General features: G+C 47.3%; 1 protein-coding gene across 7 annotated transcripts in view; it reads right to left on the bottom strand.

Annotated features, from left to right (window-relative positions):
- Positions 1-17923, bottom strand: part of LINGO3 (leucine rich repeat and Ig domain containing 3) — a 1135152-nt gene that overhangs the window by 63158 nt on the left and 1054071 nt on the right. Inside the window, exon 1 of one of the 7 annotated variants that reach the window (XM_078669076.1) lies at positions 12599-12679. The exons of the other annotated variants lie outside the window; for them this stretch is intronic. The gene's annotated coding sequence lies outside the window, so the exon portion shown is untranslated. Of the gene's footprint in view, positions 1-12598; positions 12680-17923 lie in introns of those variants that run through there. 7 annotated transcript variants of the gene reach the window in all.

The raw sequence follows: 17923 nt of genomic DNA, 5'->3' as shown, positions 1-17923 counted from the left end.
CAGGGGATTGCCGCCGCGGGGTGGGGTGGGGTGGGGGAGGGGGCATTGTTGTGAGCGCTTGCCCCTGCACGGCATCAGTAGGTTGGCCGCCCCACCCGTGGACTTGGAGCGGTGCAAGGTGGGCATGGATGTTGTTGGGTGGGCCGCGGGAGAGTGAAGGCCTTCCTGCTCGGCTACATGTGCTGATGCCGCTGTGAGTGGGGTCGCGAAAGTACAGGGCCCCTCCCACCGGCCTCAAGGAGTGGCGGACTCCACCCCAGTTGTTAGGCTGGCGGGGATGACATGCTCCATGATGGGAAGAACAGAAGAATGCATAGGCTGCAACGTCCGCCCCGGCAGGCTGGTAAGCCGGGGCGGCATAAGTAAGCGTTACACTCATTAGGGCAGCGTGCTCCGGAGCCAGCGTTAGGAGGAGCTGAGGCTGGGGTGGGGGGCAGCATGGATGCGAGTTAGCAGCTGTCCACCCCAGCTACTGAGCAAAAGCACCCGAGCATGAATTGAGGCACAAAGGTGTTCAGGCGGAGGAGACGAACATTAATTATTCTCATTGTGTTGAATCGCGACGTCTCGAGGAAGAAAACACGATAAGTAGTGAAGCGAGCATTGCACAGTCAGGAGCAGGTCGGCTAAACAGGTACAAGGGGACTAAATAGGCTGCCACCTGGTGGCACTGGCGACAACTTAGAGAGGTGGGCTCAGCAGGCGCTGTGATGGAAATGGAGGGGCCATGAAAATAACTGGTTTAATTTATCCTAGACGATATCACGGACGCAAGTAGAGTGAACCACTGGGCAAAAGAAAGCCGTGAACAGTAAGGGATAGAGGGACCGCTGAGACGTCACCAGGTATGCGAACCATGGGGCTCTCGAGGTTGCAGGATCAATGGGGGACCGGATCAGCTGTTTGTTGGCTGAAGTTTGAAGGCTAAGGCATGGATAGCCAGGGCTCTCCCCCTTATTCTCCCAGATTACGTCAGTGGAGGAATTGCAGCCGCGTACGTCACAGGACGCAGAATGGGTGGCATCCATGCAGAATGGCGAAGGCAAAAGGCTTGGATTGGGTGAAGAGAATCATGAACGTGCGAGAGCCTGAGGACTCGGGGGGTCGAAGTCGACAGACCCGTTACTGAACAGTTGGCCAATGCGGACACGGGGCCTTCAAGGCCGAAAAGGGCCCGCAGGCCGACGAACAAGGAATTCCCGCCAATGCCCCTGCGCCTAGGGCTAGAACGCCTGCCATTCTCCGGGAAGCCGAACACGTGAAGTCATCATCCATTTGTCCAGCAGCAGGGATAGTGGCAACGGCAAACATTAGTGCAGCCCCAGCAAATTCTGATTCCATGGACATGATGGGTAAGCTCATGGACACTGTGATGAGTTTTATGGCAGAATTAAAACCCTGTTGCGCTAGCCCGGGCCCCCTGCCCTTGCATAATGGCCCAAGCAGTGGGGGAGGGGGTGCTGGCAATTATGAAGGTGTGGGGAATCAACCCAGTGAAAAGGAGACCTAAGGTGTTGGCTTCCCCGCAGATGTGGCAGCAGTCCCCACACAAGTGGTGGGGCAACCTGATCCCATTGAGGCCGCAAGTACATTAACAGCACGTAGCAGCACGCCGGCATTCACCGGCACAACACCCACCTCGTTGCAACCCCCTGTCCAGCCAGCGGCCATTTTGGGAACTTTTGCACAGTCCAATGAGGCAGGCCACCCGGTGCACACTCACAGCACTGCCCCGTCTGCTACTAGAGTGGAAACCTATAAGGTAACGTCTAAGGCATCTGACAGTCTGCCACTAATATCAGTGGCTCCCCTGTTATCGGGCCACTGCTTCTGGCTTGGCAGGTCCTGTTGGCAGCGAGGGAGGGAATTTGGTGACAGAAATTAATTGATATTTTCACACTTCTGATACATGGTCTGGACACGAGAAAGATGGGCGGGAAGGAGGATGAGAAGAAGGTGAAATATCAAACCTGACCGGAAAAAATGATAGAAAATTGGTAAGAGGCCTTTTCCATCCTGTTGTCTGTGGCCAACGAAAAACACCCTGAGCTGGGCCCGGGTTTATTCCAATATTCCCAGACCATTCATAATGAGGCCCTGAAGTGGGGAGGCATGGGATGGTACAACTACGATAGGGAGTTCAGGAAAAAGATGGCCATGTGCCCCGACATGGGATGGGACCCAAAGGAAGTTCAGCTCTGGATGGAGCATATAGGTAAATTCACCCCGCAGAAGAAGGAATCCCAGACTAAATTCCAGGGTGGGCAACCTGCAGGAAAGGGTCCATACCAATTTGGGAGACGCCACTTCAAACAGCCCTTTTGAGGCACTCATGGGGAACGAGCCAGAGGGGAGGTTTCAAACGCCCCCTATGGGCACTTGTAGGCGGTTCAATGCCGGCTTCCGCTCCTGGGGCAAGATCTGCAAATTCACACACACTTACAACAAATGTGGGGCCCCCCCACCCCACGGCAGCCTGTAACAGCAAACGCGTGCCAACCACACCTGGCAAAAATAGGCAGGATGGTTGAGTGGAGACAGGTGAACCCTGACCTCCTCCCCCCTCCTGGTGGTACCCCACAGCACACCTTTTGAACCAGTTACCTCCTGTTCACATGCTGGCCCCCTCCTATATGCTGACAGCTCTTTAGCCCCCGCCTATGCAGTCAAGGGCCCGTCACCAATACACCCGCACAACCTCCTCCCATTACTCAGACAATAGCCTAATGCAAAAGATGGACATCTGCTGGCGCCTGGCTTCCTTGATGGCTTCATGATCCCTTACGTAGGCCCTCTGGAAAGCAGAGTTGCGGACAATCTCAGGTCGGCAAAGGCGCTACCAGCAGTTGTACAGGCCAAGGTAGCAAAAGAACTGTCATTAGGCAGAGTGGCAGGGCCTTTCCCCCACCCTCCGCTCGACAACTTTGTTGTTTACCCATGTGGGTGGTCCCTAAGAAAGAGCCTGGGAGCTTTAGGCAGATTCACCACCTGTCACACTCAGAGGGAAACTCACTGAATCATGGGCTGGAGGAAGGAACTTGCTCTGTGTCTTATTGCACTTTTGAGGTAGCAGTGGACTTGGTCAGGAGGGCGGGTAAAGTGGCCTGGTTAGCGAAGGCTGATATTGAATCGGCTTTCCGTTTGCTGCCAGTCCACTCGGACAGCCAACACTTGCTGGGTTTCAAGCTGGATGGCCATTACTACTACGACAGATGCATGTCCAGGGGTTGCACAGTCTCATGTGCTTCGAGGCATTCAGCTGTTTCTTGCAATGAGCATTACAAGGGATGTATGGTGTAAAGGGGGTGACTCACTACCTCGATGATTTCCTGTTCATTGGGGAAGAGGGAACGTAGGAATGCAGAGTGGCACTCCAGAATTTTGGTAGTCTAGCTGACCATCTAGGGGTCCTATTGGCACTAGGCAAGACTGAGGGTCCAGCGCAGGTCCTGACCTTCTTGGTTATTGAGCTAGACACCGTGTGGAGGGAGTGTCCAGACTCCCGGTGGGCAAGGTGCAAGGCCCTGATTCAGGACATTCAGATAACATTCGCAAAAAATAAAGCAACCTTGGATACAATTCAGAGCCTTCTGGGAAAATGTAATTTTACGGCTAAAGTGATCCCAGCGGGGAAAGTCTTTGCTAAAAGGTTGGCCAGGGCCATGGCCAGTGTAAGGAAGAAAAATCACCTGGTAAGACTGAGCAAGGGAAAGAATAAGGACCGCAGGATGTGAGCTGAATTTTTGGCCAACTTCAATGGCTCTCTTATCTGGAGAGCACCTTGGGCAGGCAGCCGAGATGTGCCTGTTCACAGATGCGTCTGGCAGGGAAGGTTTCAGAGCAATCATGGGGAGCAAGTGGTGTGCAAAGAAATGGCTGAGTGAGTGGCATAAGAGGAAGATCACGGCTAGCGTAACTGTTCTGGAGCTATTCCCAATAGTGGCAGCCCTCCATCTCTGGCCAGATGCTTTGTGAGCTAGAAGGGTTCTTTTCTGGTCTGACAATATGGCAGTGGTTCAGGCCATAAATGCAGAAACAACTAATTGTCCACTGGTACTCTGCTTAATGAGGGAATTGGTGCAGGATTGCTTGCACAATAATGTGGAGTTTCGGGTAGGCACATAATAGGGGTAAAGAATGTAGCAGCTGACGCTCTCTCGTTTTTAGTAGCCCCGTTTCTGGGAGGCATGGGCATGAGCTAAAGCGGAGATGACCCCATTCCCGCCGCACCTCTGGCTCCTTTTACAGTGGAACAGCGATTAAGGGAGCTGGGCGAGCTTTCCCAAGCGCCAGGAAGAGTTACAAGGCCTGTGTGGCTAATTTCTACAAAGTGGTAGGGGCCTAGGGTGGGGGTACAACGACACTAACACAAGGTCCAAATCTTTGTCTTATGGGCCAAGGACCAGGGCAAGAGCCACTTCTGAATCATGGGCCACCTAGTTGCTGTGAGCCACAACGCCAAGATCAGGGGCCAACAGGATCCTGCGAGGGCGTTCTCCATCAGGGCGGCGCTGAAGGGATGGGCGAGAGGGAAGACACGAGTTCCAGATTCTAGGTTTTCCATAGAATTCCGAACATTACATGGCATGATCGACGTAGTGCACAGGGCCACTCATTCATCTTATGAAATGAACTTCTTCACGGCGGCTTTCAGCCTGGCATTCTTTTGGGCCTTTAGAATAAGTGAATTGGTGGCTAGGTCAAAGAAAGATGGGTCTGGGGACGCTATAGGGAGACAGGATACCAAGCTCAAAGGAGAATCCCTAAGAATTCAGGTGAAGAGATCCAAAATGGACCAGGTTGGGCTGGGGAAGGTAATCTGGCTACAACCCCTGAGGGACAAAAGGTACTGCCACAACCTGGAACGACCTCACGAAACACCTCCGAAACTCCCCCACCCGCATGGACTTCCGAGGGAAACTCAAGACATGGCTCTTCCAGATGAAACAGGCCTGATCTCCCCCTCCCCCCTCAGGCCTGTTCTACTCAGCGCCCGGATACCCTCGTGGGCGATTAGCAGTGCTCTACAAATTCACATAACATCACATTTCTCGGCCTTGCAGCACATAGGAGTTCCAGAGGCAAGTCACTCCTAGTCACAAGGTGAAGTTGGCAAAAACACTATTTTTAATGTTGTAGAAACAAATCATAAATATCCCCTATAATAGAGTCTGGATTCAGACATTAAAAATGGGTGATGTGTAAATAGCTTTTATCTAAAGTATGAAGATAAACCTTTTCTTCAAATTTTATTTATTTTTTACGGAGTTTTATATAGCGCGAGCTTGACTCGAAGGTATCGGGTATCAGAGCTTTTTACATGAGCACCAGTTGCGTTACATGAGGACACATTCATTTTTGTTAGGCACGGGGAGATTAAGTGTTTAGCCCAGAATAACAGGATGTTGTGCGTCCTTGCAGAGACTCGAACCCAGTTCCCCAGATTTGAGGTCGACCGCCCTAGCTGTTAGGCCACCACCTCTCTCATGCACAATATGTTTAAAGCGACAATACTCTCTCAGCTAAAATTTGGTAGTATGCCTCTCTTTATCCAAGCCTTTTTTGATACTGTGATCAGGTGTATTTACAGCTGAATTGAGTAGAAAGAAATGTGGATAATGCTGACATTTTATGATGTTAATATATTGGTTTAGTTACGAGGAAATCAATGGAAAGATTTTTAAAACTATGGAAATATACTTTTTTATTAGTTTACCTATCACAAGCAATACAATGTTTTCATCCCCTGGTAGAGTTCTAATCAATATCTTCAGCATCCACTCATGAAGGCTATTAAATTAGTTACCGCTCTTACTAGAATTTTTCTCTCATGGCAGATGTAGCTTTAGAGTGCACCGCACAGCATGTTCTGGAGTGAAAACGCATAACTAGTGATGCATGTTGTTAAGACTGCAGTTTTGGATGTAAGACTTTTGCTGAAATTACTAGAACACTTGTAAGGGAAGTGTTAGAGGTTGAACTACATTGAATTCAAATTTCTGGTAATATATCACCCCTCAAATTTTTTTTAATTAAATTGCACATTTTCGCAGGCCCACATGAATTTCCCAAATTTTGGTCAAGAAGAATGAGTTCTGCAAACCAAGGAAAACCATTACTTCCAGGCCTGGTAACTCAATGAAAATTTTAAATATTATGTGTTTATGTTTTAACAATGCCATTCAGATCCTAATAGCATTCTTAGGCCCAGATGTACGACCTTAAGAATTTGCGACTCGCAAATTGCGCTTGATTGCGAGTCGCAATTTGCGAGTCACAAAATGCCATGTACAACAGTGTCTGGGACACTGTTTGCAATTCCCAATGGGGTCTCAAATTGCATGCCTCAGCAATATTCACGAGGCAATCACAATTCGCGATCCTATTGGGAATGGCTGGCCCTCCCAGGGATGGTGGCCTGCTGGGCTCAGTAGACCTCAATGTCTGGGACTGCTTTTAAATACAGCATTTTTTTTTTAATGCAGCCCGTTTTCCTTAAAGGAAAACGGGAAGCATTTTTTTTTTATGAAGCGTTTTCGTTTAATTTTTAAAGGGCAGGTAGTGGTCTCTGGGACCGCTACCTGCCCCTAAAAAATATTTTCCCCTACATTTAGAAAGGGGAAGGGATCCCCCAGGGACCCCTTCCCTTTTGTGAGTGCTTTACCACCCTCTTGAAGAGGGTGGTAAACTGCAAGTGTTTTGCGACCGCAATTGCGGTTGCAAAACATTCTTACATGGCTTGTGGGGTTGTTATTAGGAAGGGAATGCCCCATCCTAATAGCGAGTCGCAAAACACAATTTTGCGACCCGCAAAATAGTGTTAGTTCATGGCCCATAGGATTTTTGCATGTGCAAACGGGTCGCAAACCCGTTTGCGCATGCAAAAATGGGTCGTATGTCTGGCCCTTAGTAATGTAAGCGCTATCCAACACTCTCTGCAAGGATTCGAGGTTATATCCCCTAACAAAAAGGACTCATTATTTTGACATTTATTTTAATTACTCATTTTCTATGTCTCTAATATTCATTTGTGTTAATAGCACACGTAGTATTAAAACTCCTCCAGGTGAACGGGTACTTTCACAGAAGTAATGGAACAAGATAACATACTGTAAACATTTGGACCGATGTAAAAAAAATGTTTATTGATATGGAGCTGTGGCCATGTCATACAGTACATGCTTCCTAAAATCACCCTTAGTATATAGTCGTGCAAGGAGAGCGTGTTTGCACTAGCGCAAAGTAGTGAAAATAGTGAACATTGGGTTGCTTGAACTGAAATACAGTCACTGGTCTCCCGTCCTCACTAAGTCCTTCTGTCTCCATAAGTAATGACTCTAATATTAAGTGAATATTAATCATAAAAAAGTAGTGAGCCCACATTATGGAAATCAATTTTAATTTATTTTCACTAGTTGTTGTATTCTAACTGGTTAACTGGCACACAGACTGACCATAATTTATTGTTCTACAGGATTAGAGAGAGTTTAGACATTTCTTTTAAATATGAAAATTGTTATACCATATTTTTTACATTTTTGTTCAGTTTTGGACTGTCATTTAATTTATGAGGCTATGTATTTGTGAAAGTAATTAAATAAAACGATACAGGGTTTAATGATTTAAAGGATTCGTCCTCTGCGGTCATCTTTCCTATTTGCATTACAGCAGAGGTGAAGGGGCAGCATTGTTCTCGACCAGCTGCATTTACACCAAGATGGAACAGTGAAGGTCAGCAGCATTTCCATGTCAGAATCATTGTTTACTGCTATGTAGGCCTCATTGGTGTATGGTACAATAGGATTAACCTTCAGGATCTTATGCGCGCTATATAAAACTTAGTAAATAAATAAATAAATAAGACATTGCAAGTAGTACTTAGAACCTGTCCAGAACACCCCTAAATGGCCAGGAGATGTCCTGACCAGAGGGGCAGATCTGAAAGTATAGGCAGTGTTTGACCATACCAGGAACATCTTGCGTGCTATTTCATGGCGCGGTGGGGAGCGCGAGGCGTGCTGCAATTTGTACGCAGTTCTATCGCTGTGACTCAAGAGCGTCAGCAAAGCCCTGCAATTACACCCAGGATTCCCTATCATTTGAGGACCTGCCAGTCACCAGGGCAGAATAGGCACTTTACTTGGGCCCACCCCTGGGCTGAACCCCTGACAAGCTGACGTGCACGTGCGGGAAGCGCTCCTCCAGTGGGCGCTCTCCGTGTCTAAGTCTGGTTCCTTCTTCGTAGGATAAAGGCAAGGCCACTGGCATAAATACATTTTTGTAGCCATTGCATATTCCGCACAATTACGAATTTGTCATATAATCCATCATCTGCTGCAAAATTTGCAGATTAAAAAAAAAATGTTTCTTGCTCAACCAGATCAAAAGTTACTAAAAATGCTGTGGCACGTGTTAATGCGAAGTGGAAGGCCCATTGCAAAGATTGTCTGGGCACCACTCAGTTGTTTATTGCTGTGTTTGTGTGTTCAATTGGTAATAATGAAGGGAAGCCTTAGCCCAGACAGTGTTAACGTGTCAAAAATGACAAAACAATGAATTAATACGTTCACAAAATGTGCCACATAAAACCACATAATTTAGTCAATGCTGCCGCATAATTTGGTCCTCCCTTGATACATAAGTCCAGTGTCCCTGGACACAGACAAGTACCGACATCCAGGTTTCCAAGTCCATTTCCATTTAATTAATAAAACGAATTTCGTAGCGCGCGCTGCATCGCATTTTGCAATGCAGGGCATGCTACGAAATTCGTTTTATTAATTAAATTGTTTACTTACCTCCAATTATCCATATGCCGGTTTTCAGCACTCCCCACCCTGCCCCTCCCCCGCCCCGCCTCTCTGCCCCACCGCAACTCCCTCCGCGGGCCGCGGCTGCCCTACAGTAGAGCAATCAAGGGCATTAAGTCTCTTGACCTTCCGTGACCTGGCATGCATTGATACAGTGTCCTGTGATCTACAGTTTCAGGTGGGCCTACAATGAGTCTACAGGGGATTGTGTCTTCTGACCTTCCTTACCTACAAGTATTTAAGAAACTTTGTCATAGAATCTGCAGTTCTCTGTTTCCCCACCAGGCGGCCTACAACGAGTAGGGTTGTGTGACCTTCCCTGACCCGTGTATGTATAGACCTCATGTCTACAGTTCTAGAAAGGGCTCTAAATTGTACCATAGGTAGGGTTAGGTCTGGCACCCTTCCCTAATCCTGCCCATGTGCACAAAGTGTGTCCTGTCCTCTAGTTTTGAGGGACTTTAAAGTTGAACCTACAAGGAATAGGGTCTTAATACGTTCCCATATCCCATGTATGCCACAAGATAGCTGATAAGAGAGGATTTGGCACCTGGGGGAGTGGATCTTAATGGAGGATAAGATGGCTTGGGTGTAGACTTTGCTTGCATTGTTAGCTGCGCTACTGCTTGCTTGGAACAGGTGCGTGAGGCAGGAAGAGTCTGTGCAGGGGGATCAGCTCCCAGGTGCAAATGTGGAGCTTGGTGGAGGTAGCACAGAGGTAGAATCTGTTGACCAGCATAGCATCCACCTCCCAAGGGATGCAGCATCATCTACAACTATGCAAAGAGTGTGCCAGCCTTCAAGCACCACACAATATAACCCTAGCAATGGCTCGAGGTTACTGGATTTACCACCAGGTGACACGTGCATCCATCCTAGTAATTTTTTTCCTACTATCGTCTTAGGAGTTTCCCTGGTAGGTGGCTGCATCTGTGATCTAGAGAACAACTTCTTGGCGACCAAACACTGGGCAGAATTCACAAACTGCATTTTGAATTACGTAAAATAGTACTACCCCCTCTGCGGGCCACGCAAAGTGTTAAAAATAAAATGCCAATAAAATTATTTCATTTATTTTTTATTTTTTAACCAAGGCATGCCATAGCTGCCAGCCTGCTTCCAAACTAGGAGGGTGTGTCCTCTGCTGATGATTGGCAGCAGGAGGACTGGAGTAGTCATGGTCATACACTCCAAAGTGCGCATGTCACTTTGGCTGCCGGTCTTGAGCCGGCCAAAGTGACATGCACACTTTGAAGCTCTGCACCCAGCTGCCTTATACTGCTAGGTGAAGACCAAGCTCAGGCCTCTAGGGCCTGAAGGAACGTTAGGCCAACCCGCTCCATCCAATCCTGGAGCTGCTCTCATGCAGCATGACAGCAGAGTCTGGATTGGTTAGGGGGGTTCTTCTTTCTACAGTCTTCGGAAGGACGCAGAGCCCATGGGTAATTACAATTGAATTTTAATTAATATCATATCTGTAATGCATGTACATTAGTTTGTGTTTCTTTTATTTTGGAGACAGGGGTTATTTTGGGGGGGGGGCTTTTGAGGGATGATTTTTTTAAGTATGGATGGAAATTTAGTTTTTGTTTTTTTGGGGATGGTGGGGCACTTTGCTTGCCTCATCACTTTGAAAGGTCACCAACCACTCCTAAGTAGGACTACATTTCAGCATTGACCAAAAAGCACAAAGGATCGACCTGGCATTGCTTATCAACAGACAAAATATAGCCAATGAGGTACTAAAGCATGTTAAGTGCAACTTTTACACACACAGTCATTTGTGTTAACCTAAGTTGCTTTCTGCTAAAGGCTAATAACTAATTCTGCACGGGATCACATAAAATCCCCCCCACTTCTGTGTTCAGTAGAACCTCTCTAAAAACTGGGAAATGTGCTATATTTACTGAAATTTGCCAGAACAGATGGTGAAAAACCAGGATTGACACAGCAGTCCTTGGACGCCCGGTCACCGTAGCTCAAGTGTAGTTCCAGGGAGGCGCCTGTCTAGTTACTTCACATGTATAAAGCATTTTTTTTAATTTCATGTATCTATCAGCCATCTGATAGGGGGTCAGTGACAAGAAATGCTCTATTGCATTTTTGGGCAGGGGTTTACGCCAATGTACATTGCATTAACTTGCTTCAGGTCAAGGTCCGGCAGACAGGCAGGTTGAAAAGTAAAATGCATTTGTACACAAAAAAGTTCTAACTTCTCCACTGAAGGGTGTGCAAAGCCCCAGGCAAACTGGCCTTTTGATTTTTCAGCACTCTCACTTCCCCAGGACAAGGTCTTTTTTTAGAACTTCTGCTACAGTGTGGCTTTGTCTTATGTCCAAATGTGGTTGATCCACAAGACAGTTGTCTGCAGTGGTTCAGATGTAGCACCCACCCTCTTCTGGTTTCACTTCAATGTATAGGCAGACAGGTTTTATTATTGATTTTCTTGCCTCTTTTGTGTAAACTGCTATTACACTAGAATAGGGGAGGCGGAGGCAAATTCAATTTGTATGCTACTCACGTTCCACATTTTAACCCCTTCCATGTTGATGACGGCCCCCGTCCGTCATGCATCATGGTAGGCGTGTGCTGATGACGGCTGGGGGCCGTCATGATCCCGCCCACTCATTAAAACGGCCGCGCAGGCGCAGAATTGCGGCCGCGCCCAAGGGGTTAAAGCAATAACAAATAAAATACACACCGTCAGCCCTTACGTAGCAAGGAAGGAAAAACACTCAGGGTTGAGCTGCCAAGCTCCCGTGTTTGGAGAAAACACGCCACTGACATTTTAGCTAACATTAGACTCATTCTAGGACATGCAGCTTACAATTAAAAAATCTCACAAATTTCCCATTTCCATGTGCGAGTGACTCATCCAGTCTGGGATCATTATTTGCATGCTGAGATTTGTAGTCCTGAGTTTTAAATTGACAAAGCAGGACTACAAATCCCAGAATGCGCAGGAAGAAAAATACCCTGGACTGGATGGGTTACTCACACATGGACCTGGGATGTTTGAGTGTTGTGTAATTACTATGTTCGTGGAGGGCAGAGCTCGCATGTTTTCCCATGTCTGTGTGTGAGTAGTACATTCAGGTCAAGCTTTTTGGGATTCTATGATCTGCAATCCTGATTTTATATTTTCAACAACTCACTACACGCCCAATTTAAAAAAAAAAAAAGTGAATCTTATCCTTGAAGTTTCCAAGGATGTAGCTGATCCAGCCCATTTTTTGCATTGTGGGATTGTTAATACTAATTTTATAATGAGACAAACAGGACTACAAATCCCAAAATGCATAGAAAATCTTAGACTGAACGGGCTACTCGCACATGGATCTGTGAAGCTTGTGAGCAGTGTAAATACTATGTTCATGGATGCCAGAGCTCACAAGTTTCCCATGTCCATTTGAGAACAGCTGATCCAGTCCATTTAAATTTTTTGTTTAGCATTCTGGTTCCTGTAGTTCTGATTTTCTACTCGTTATCCAGGACAACAAGACCCAGACTGCAAAGTAAAAACCTGGACCCTATCGGCTACCCACGCATGAGTCTTCGAAAAGAGATAACTCAGTGGCTGAGCAACTTCTGGATGTAACTTGGAAACTTAGGAGCACTCTTCCCTGGGAGACCTGGCTACAGCACAAAGCACAGTAAGGGAATGCATGCAGTAACTGCGACAACAAACACACACCAGCCGCCCCCACCCAGCGCACTCAAAGGATGTAAACAAAACATCTGATGCAGACAGTACCACTCCCAGCAACAGGTGACCCCGAGGGCCCTACCTGGTGACGCACGCACGCACGCCCACGGCGCGGCCGGCACGCGGAGAAGAACGTCACCGGGAGAACAATCGACGTCCTGCGCGCGCGTGGGGCCGCGCGCCCCCGAGCGGATGCTGTGCCGCCGCCGGGCCTGGCAGAGGGGCCTGCCCTGGAAGAACAGCTGGCGGGTGACGCACGGCGGGGCTCCGGCGCGGGCAGGTCACTGGACGTGAGAGGGAGGGCCGCCGGCGCGCTCTGGGGGCCGGGCAGTAAAAATAACCCGAATCCGCTCCTGAGAGGGAAGAGCAGGAAAATGGGAATACTGGATATCCGCAGGCATGCATAACCCCCTGCCCAACTCTGAGCGCCCTATCTGTGCTCCAATCCCAGGCCCCCTTCCTAAACATCACAAAAAGGAGGCTATTTTACCTCAGGTTTCTCCCTCTGTTCGCATAAGAGCTCTCAAGTTTCCCTGGTCCATGTGTGAGCAGATCATCTGTTATTGCTTGTTTTTTTTAATTTTGGAAATGGTGGCCCTGATTGTGTTATGTTATGTTAGCCCTGCATGCAAAGAAAATGCCTGGACTGGGCGAGTTGCTCACCCTGCGCCCCCACTTGTAAATCCCACAACGCTACTTGCCAAGACCAGCCCTCATCAATTTACCACAGTCTCAAAATCTATGTAACGGGGAATTTGCACCTTCTTTTATTCCCCACAACCATTCACACATGCTATGACCCATTCCATCTTGTTTCAAATTCCAGGCTTTCATCCAACACACCAATGCATTCTGGGATTTGTTGACTTTTGCTAATTCACTGCAACCCATTGGATAATGACGCCTGTTGACAAACTTGCAAGAACATTCTAGGTCTTGAAGGGTTGTGTCCATGTGATCTGGGGTAATCTGGTGGCCGTATACCTTCTACTGCTCAGGCCTAATAACTGGACCCACATCAATCCACCCTCTATCAATGCTCAAACTAGAAGCCTCCTTCTACACCCCCCACCCATTTACAGTTTAACATGATACTTTTCTCCCCATTCCAGCAATGGATGGCACTTACATGTCATCTCCCTTTTCCGATGCCCACATCAGAACCCCCTTCTACCTACCTCGCCATCTTGGGGCTTAATTTGAGCCGCTGGTTGCATTCAGGGCTTATTGTTGGGGACCTGCACTTATGTTTCCTCATTAGACTTTGATCCAGAGATAGAAAGTGAATACACACAAAGGGGAAAGAAGAAGGAGACAAAGACTGGGAAAAAACGAGACAAAAGGAGAAAACAGCAACGTGAAAAAGTGAAATAAAGGGGCTAGTGGTGGATTTAAGAGGAATGAGGTGGAATCAAGACTACGCAACCTGGTATTCGGCACCCTGACATACAACAGTGTCTAATGCAGGCTTATATAAGCTAAACTTTGGGACCGGCACTTATTCTTTTACAAATTAAGCACCACAGACACGGTGAACGTAGCAGAACACAATGGAAAAACATTTATGTAATAGGATTGTGGCCATTCACTTTGGATAGTTCAGTCCCTGGGCCAAGACAACAAATGTGTCTACTGTTGTCAAGGTTGTCGACCCACGTGTTTGTTCCCTGTCCTGTATTTTAAATGAACACAGGTGGTCGGCTTGAAGTACAGGATAAATGTGAATTATTGATAAGGATGGATCAGTGTCCCAGCTGCTATGAGTGCTGCGTCCCTACACGACCTGTCGCTGGCATGACCTGCCTTCCAGTCCAGGAGACTGATACCTTCCAGGACTTCAGACCAACAAAATAGCTTTTGTAAAGCGTGTGGTGGGAGGGGGAGGCGAATTGAAAGTGGTTGTGCATACCTGTATGGTAGAAGTTGGAAAGTTTTAAAGTGTTATGGGGTGGTAAGGGAATGCTGGTTGCTAATGTTATGGTGGTTAGGTAGACATTCAGTGCTGTGGGTGTTAGCAGTAGCAGCCTGTGCAGGTAAGCGCTGTGAGGCGGGGGTGGGTGAAAGTGACAAACAATGGAATAGGGAATGTAAAATAAATAAATAAAACACTTACCTTGTGCTGCGGCAAGCGCAAGTTAAGAGGTTTTATTTATTTATTTTACATTCGTTTGTCACTTTCACCCCGCCTCACCATACTTACCTGCACAGGCTACCACTGAGTGTTGGTAAAGTGGTGGAATCTGGTATTTCGAGTGTGTGTGTTAAAGTGGTGAGTTGCAATGGTGAATAATTATAAAGTTGAAAGCCCTGGTGATGAGTTATTATGGAAGTTGCTAAGATTGAAAGCCCTGGTGAGGTGTGGCTCATGGTGAAATTGAAAGCCCTGCTGAGCAGGGGCATAATGAAACTTGGAGGGCCCCCTGCAGACTACGTGGAAGGGGGCCCCACGTTCCAGACACAGTAAGGAGCGCTTAGGCCAGGGGTCTGTCAACAGTCCTGAAGAGGGCCCCCTGGGGCTCGGCGCCCCCACCCCCGCACCACAGGGGCTGCTGGAGCTATTGTTATGCCACTGTTGGTGAGGTGTGACTGTGGCTTATAGTGAAATGTGAAGCACTGGTGGGTTGTGATGATGAAGATGAAGAAAAGGCAATGCCTGGTGAGGTCAGATTAGGAATAATGGTGAAAAGGAAAGGCCTTTTGGGGTTTGACTGATGGAAGCGAAATGGAAAGCCTGTTGAGAGGTGGTGATGACTGATTGTGAACCGGAAATCCCTGGAGAGGTGTGATGATGAAAAGTCACAGCCTAGTGAGGTCAAATTAGGAATGATGGTGAAAGGAGAGCCCTCGTTGGAAAGAAAGCGCTGGTGAGATGTAATGATGATTGATTGTGACCTGAAAAGCCGTGGTGAGGGAATGACAAAAAGGAGAGCTGCGGTGAGGTGATGGTGATTGCTTGTGAAATGGAAAACCTGGTGAGATATTGTAATTGTATTGTAATTGCATTTATATAGCGCTTACTACCCCTGACGAGGCATCGAAGTGCTTTTTCGGGGAGTAGCATGCTACTCCGGGACCCATAGAGGATTAGTGTTGAATTAGTATAGTGAAACATGCAAGTAAATTGTAAGTGGTGGATAGGTTAATCAGTTATTTGGATTCAGAAGGATAGCAGAAGGATAGAAGAGGAAAAAAAAAGGTTTGTATTTATATATCGCTTGTTACCCCTGATGGGGCGTTGAAGCACGCTACACCGGAAACCCATAAAGGATTAGTGCTGAATTAGTATGGTGAAATATGAAAGTAATTTGAGTGGTGGATATTAGTCAGTTATTTGGAGTGAGAAGGGTAGCGGAGGGATAAAAGGGAAGAAAGGTTTACTTTCATGTAGTACCTGTTACCCCTGATGGGTGTTAAAGCCCTTTTCTGGCGAGTAGGACGCCTCTCCGGAACCCATAAAGGATTAGTGTTGAAAATTAGTATAGTGAAGTATGAAGTAATTTGAGTGGTGGATATGTTATTCAGTTATGTGGATAGAGAAGGGTAGGTTGTGGGATAGAAGAGGGAAAGAGGTTTGTATTTACATAGCGCTTGCTACCCCTTGATGGAGTTTTGAAGTGGTTTATTGGAGAGTAGCACGCTACTCTGGAACCCATAAGGATTACTGTTGAATTAGAATGGCGAAACATGAAACCAATTTGAGTGGTGGATTTGTTAGTTCTTTGCATTGAGAAGGGTAGGGGAGGGGCAGAAAAGGGAAAAAGGTTTGCAAATGATGATTATTGATTGTGAACTGGAAAACCCTGGTGAGATGTGGTGATGACTGATTGTGAACTGGGAATCTCTGGTGAGCTGTGAAGAGGAATGCTAATGAAAAGGCAAGGCCTGGTGAGGTCAGGTTAGGAATGATGTTGAAAAGGAAAGCCCTAATGGGATTTGACTGCTGCTGTACATGCAATGGAAACCCCTGGTGAGATATGGTGATGATTGTTTGTGAACTGGACAGCCGCGGTGAGGTGATGGTGAAAAGGAAAGCGGTGGTGAAACCTGGGGATTTGCAGCGTTTAAAGGCGGCCACTGATGCTCTCAATATGTACAGCTGTGTCTAAAACTAACCTCGCTCCGCTGCGGGAGTCACAGGGCTCAGCCGAGCGTGAAAAGCGTTGAGGACACGGGAGGGTGGAGGGGGCAGAGGGAGAGAGCCTGGCAGGGAGGGCGAGCAGACAGGGAGTGGGAGAGAGATGACAGTGTCCATAGGGGACGGACGAGAGTCATTAAGGATTTAGGTGAGGTCTGGAGACAAGAGAGGCCTGGAGAGAGAGAGAGAGGGAGGGAGGGGAGAGAACTGGCAGGGGGAAGAGGCGGGGCGGATACAAGGGCACCAGTGAGGAAGAGGAGGCGTCAGCGGGGGAAGCAGGTCCTCAGAGAGGCATACAGGGCATTGAAGAGGCAGCAGTCACAGCATGAGGTACACAAGAGGCCAGAAAAGGAAGGAGGTGGCGTAACAGCCAGGACTGCCGACTTTGGAGCTGGGGAACCAGATTGAGTCTCTGCGTCAAGGGCTGAACATCCTGTGATTCTAGGCAAATCACTTAATCTCCCCATGCCTATGAAAGAATGAATGTGTCCTTATGTAATATAACTGGTGATCATGAAAAAGCTAGATTGGAACTGCACCACCACTTATAAATAAAATCCATAAAACATTATCCATAAATGTTGCGGAATTCTAATTCGTAGAAGAAAGTCGCTGCTAATGCAAATTGTATGATGTTTCTATTCATTATTTTTCAATTAAAATGGAGCCTGATGTCCGTCGTTCACAGACGGTCCATGTACACTAGTCTGGGTGGATAGTCTCCCTCAGCATGTGCTAGTCCTCAATCGAACTTGCACGCCATCACCGGTCTATGGCTATCACACCATATGTACCTGGTACCTTCATTATTTGCGCATTGGATCGCGCCAAACAGCTTGCTCCAGCTTGGCTTGGATGATTAGTTTGATATTCGCAACAGAAGCCAGGCTGCAAGTTTAGTTCCAAGATAATTCTTTCACCAGTCTGACCTAATTGCCCACTGCTCCCTACGAGATGCGAACAATCTTATTCTGGGCGATCTCAACCTACACTGGAACAAAGAAAATAATCCGCGTATCCAAAATCTGAGCGAGTTACTATGCAATAACAACCTCATGCAACACTGCATAGAAACAACTCACAACAAAGGAGCAAACCTAGATGCCATCATAGCCAATCACGACACAGTAAGGATAAACCACACCCTGCCTGTAGATTGGTCCGACCACCGCCTAATCCTTTTCCAACTCACTCACCCAGCCACTATTCAACTCCCCACCCAAGAACAACCCAATTAACCAGAAATCTCTCTCGGATCAACATGACTGACTT

This window comes from Lissotriton helveticus, chromosome 12 (genome assembly GCF_964261635.1).
Source record: "Lissotriton helveticus chromosome 12, aLisHel1.1, whole genome shotgun sequence".
Lineage (NCBI taxonomy): Eukaryota > Metazoa > Chordata > Amphibia > Caudata > Salamandridae > Lissotriton > Lissotriton helveticus.
The sequence above is the reverse complement of the archived record's forward strand: the minus strand, read 5'-3'. Positions and strand labels throughout refer to the sequence as shown.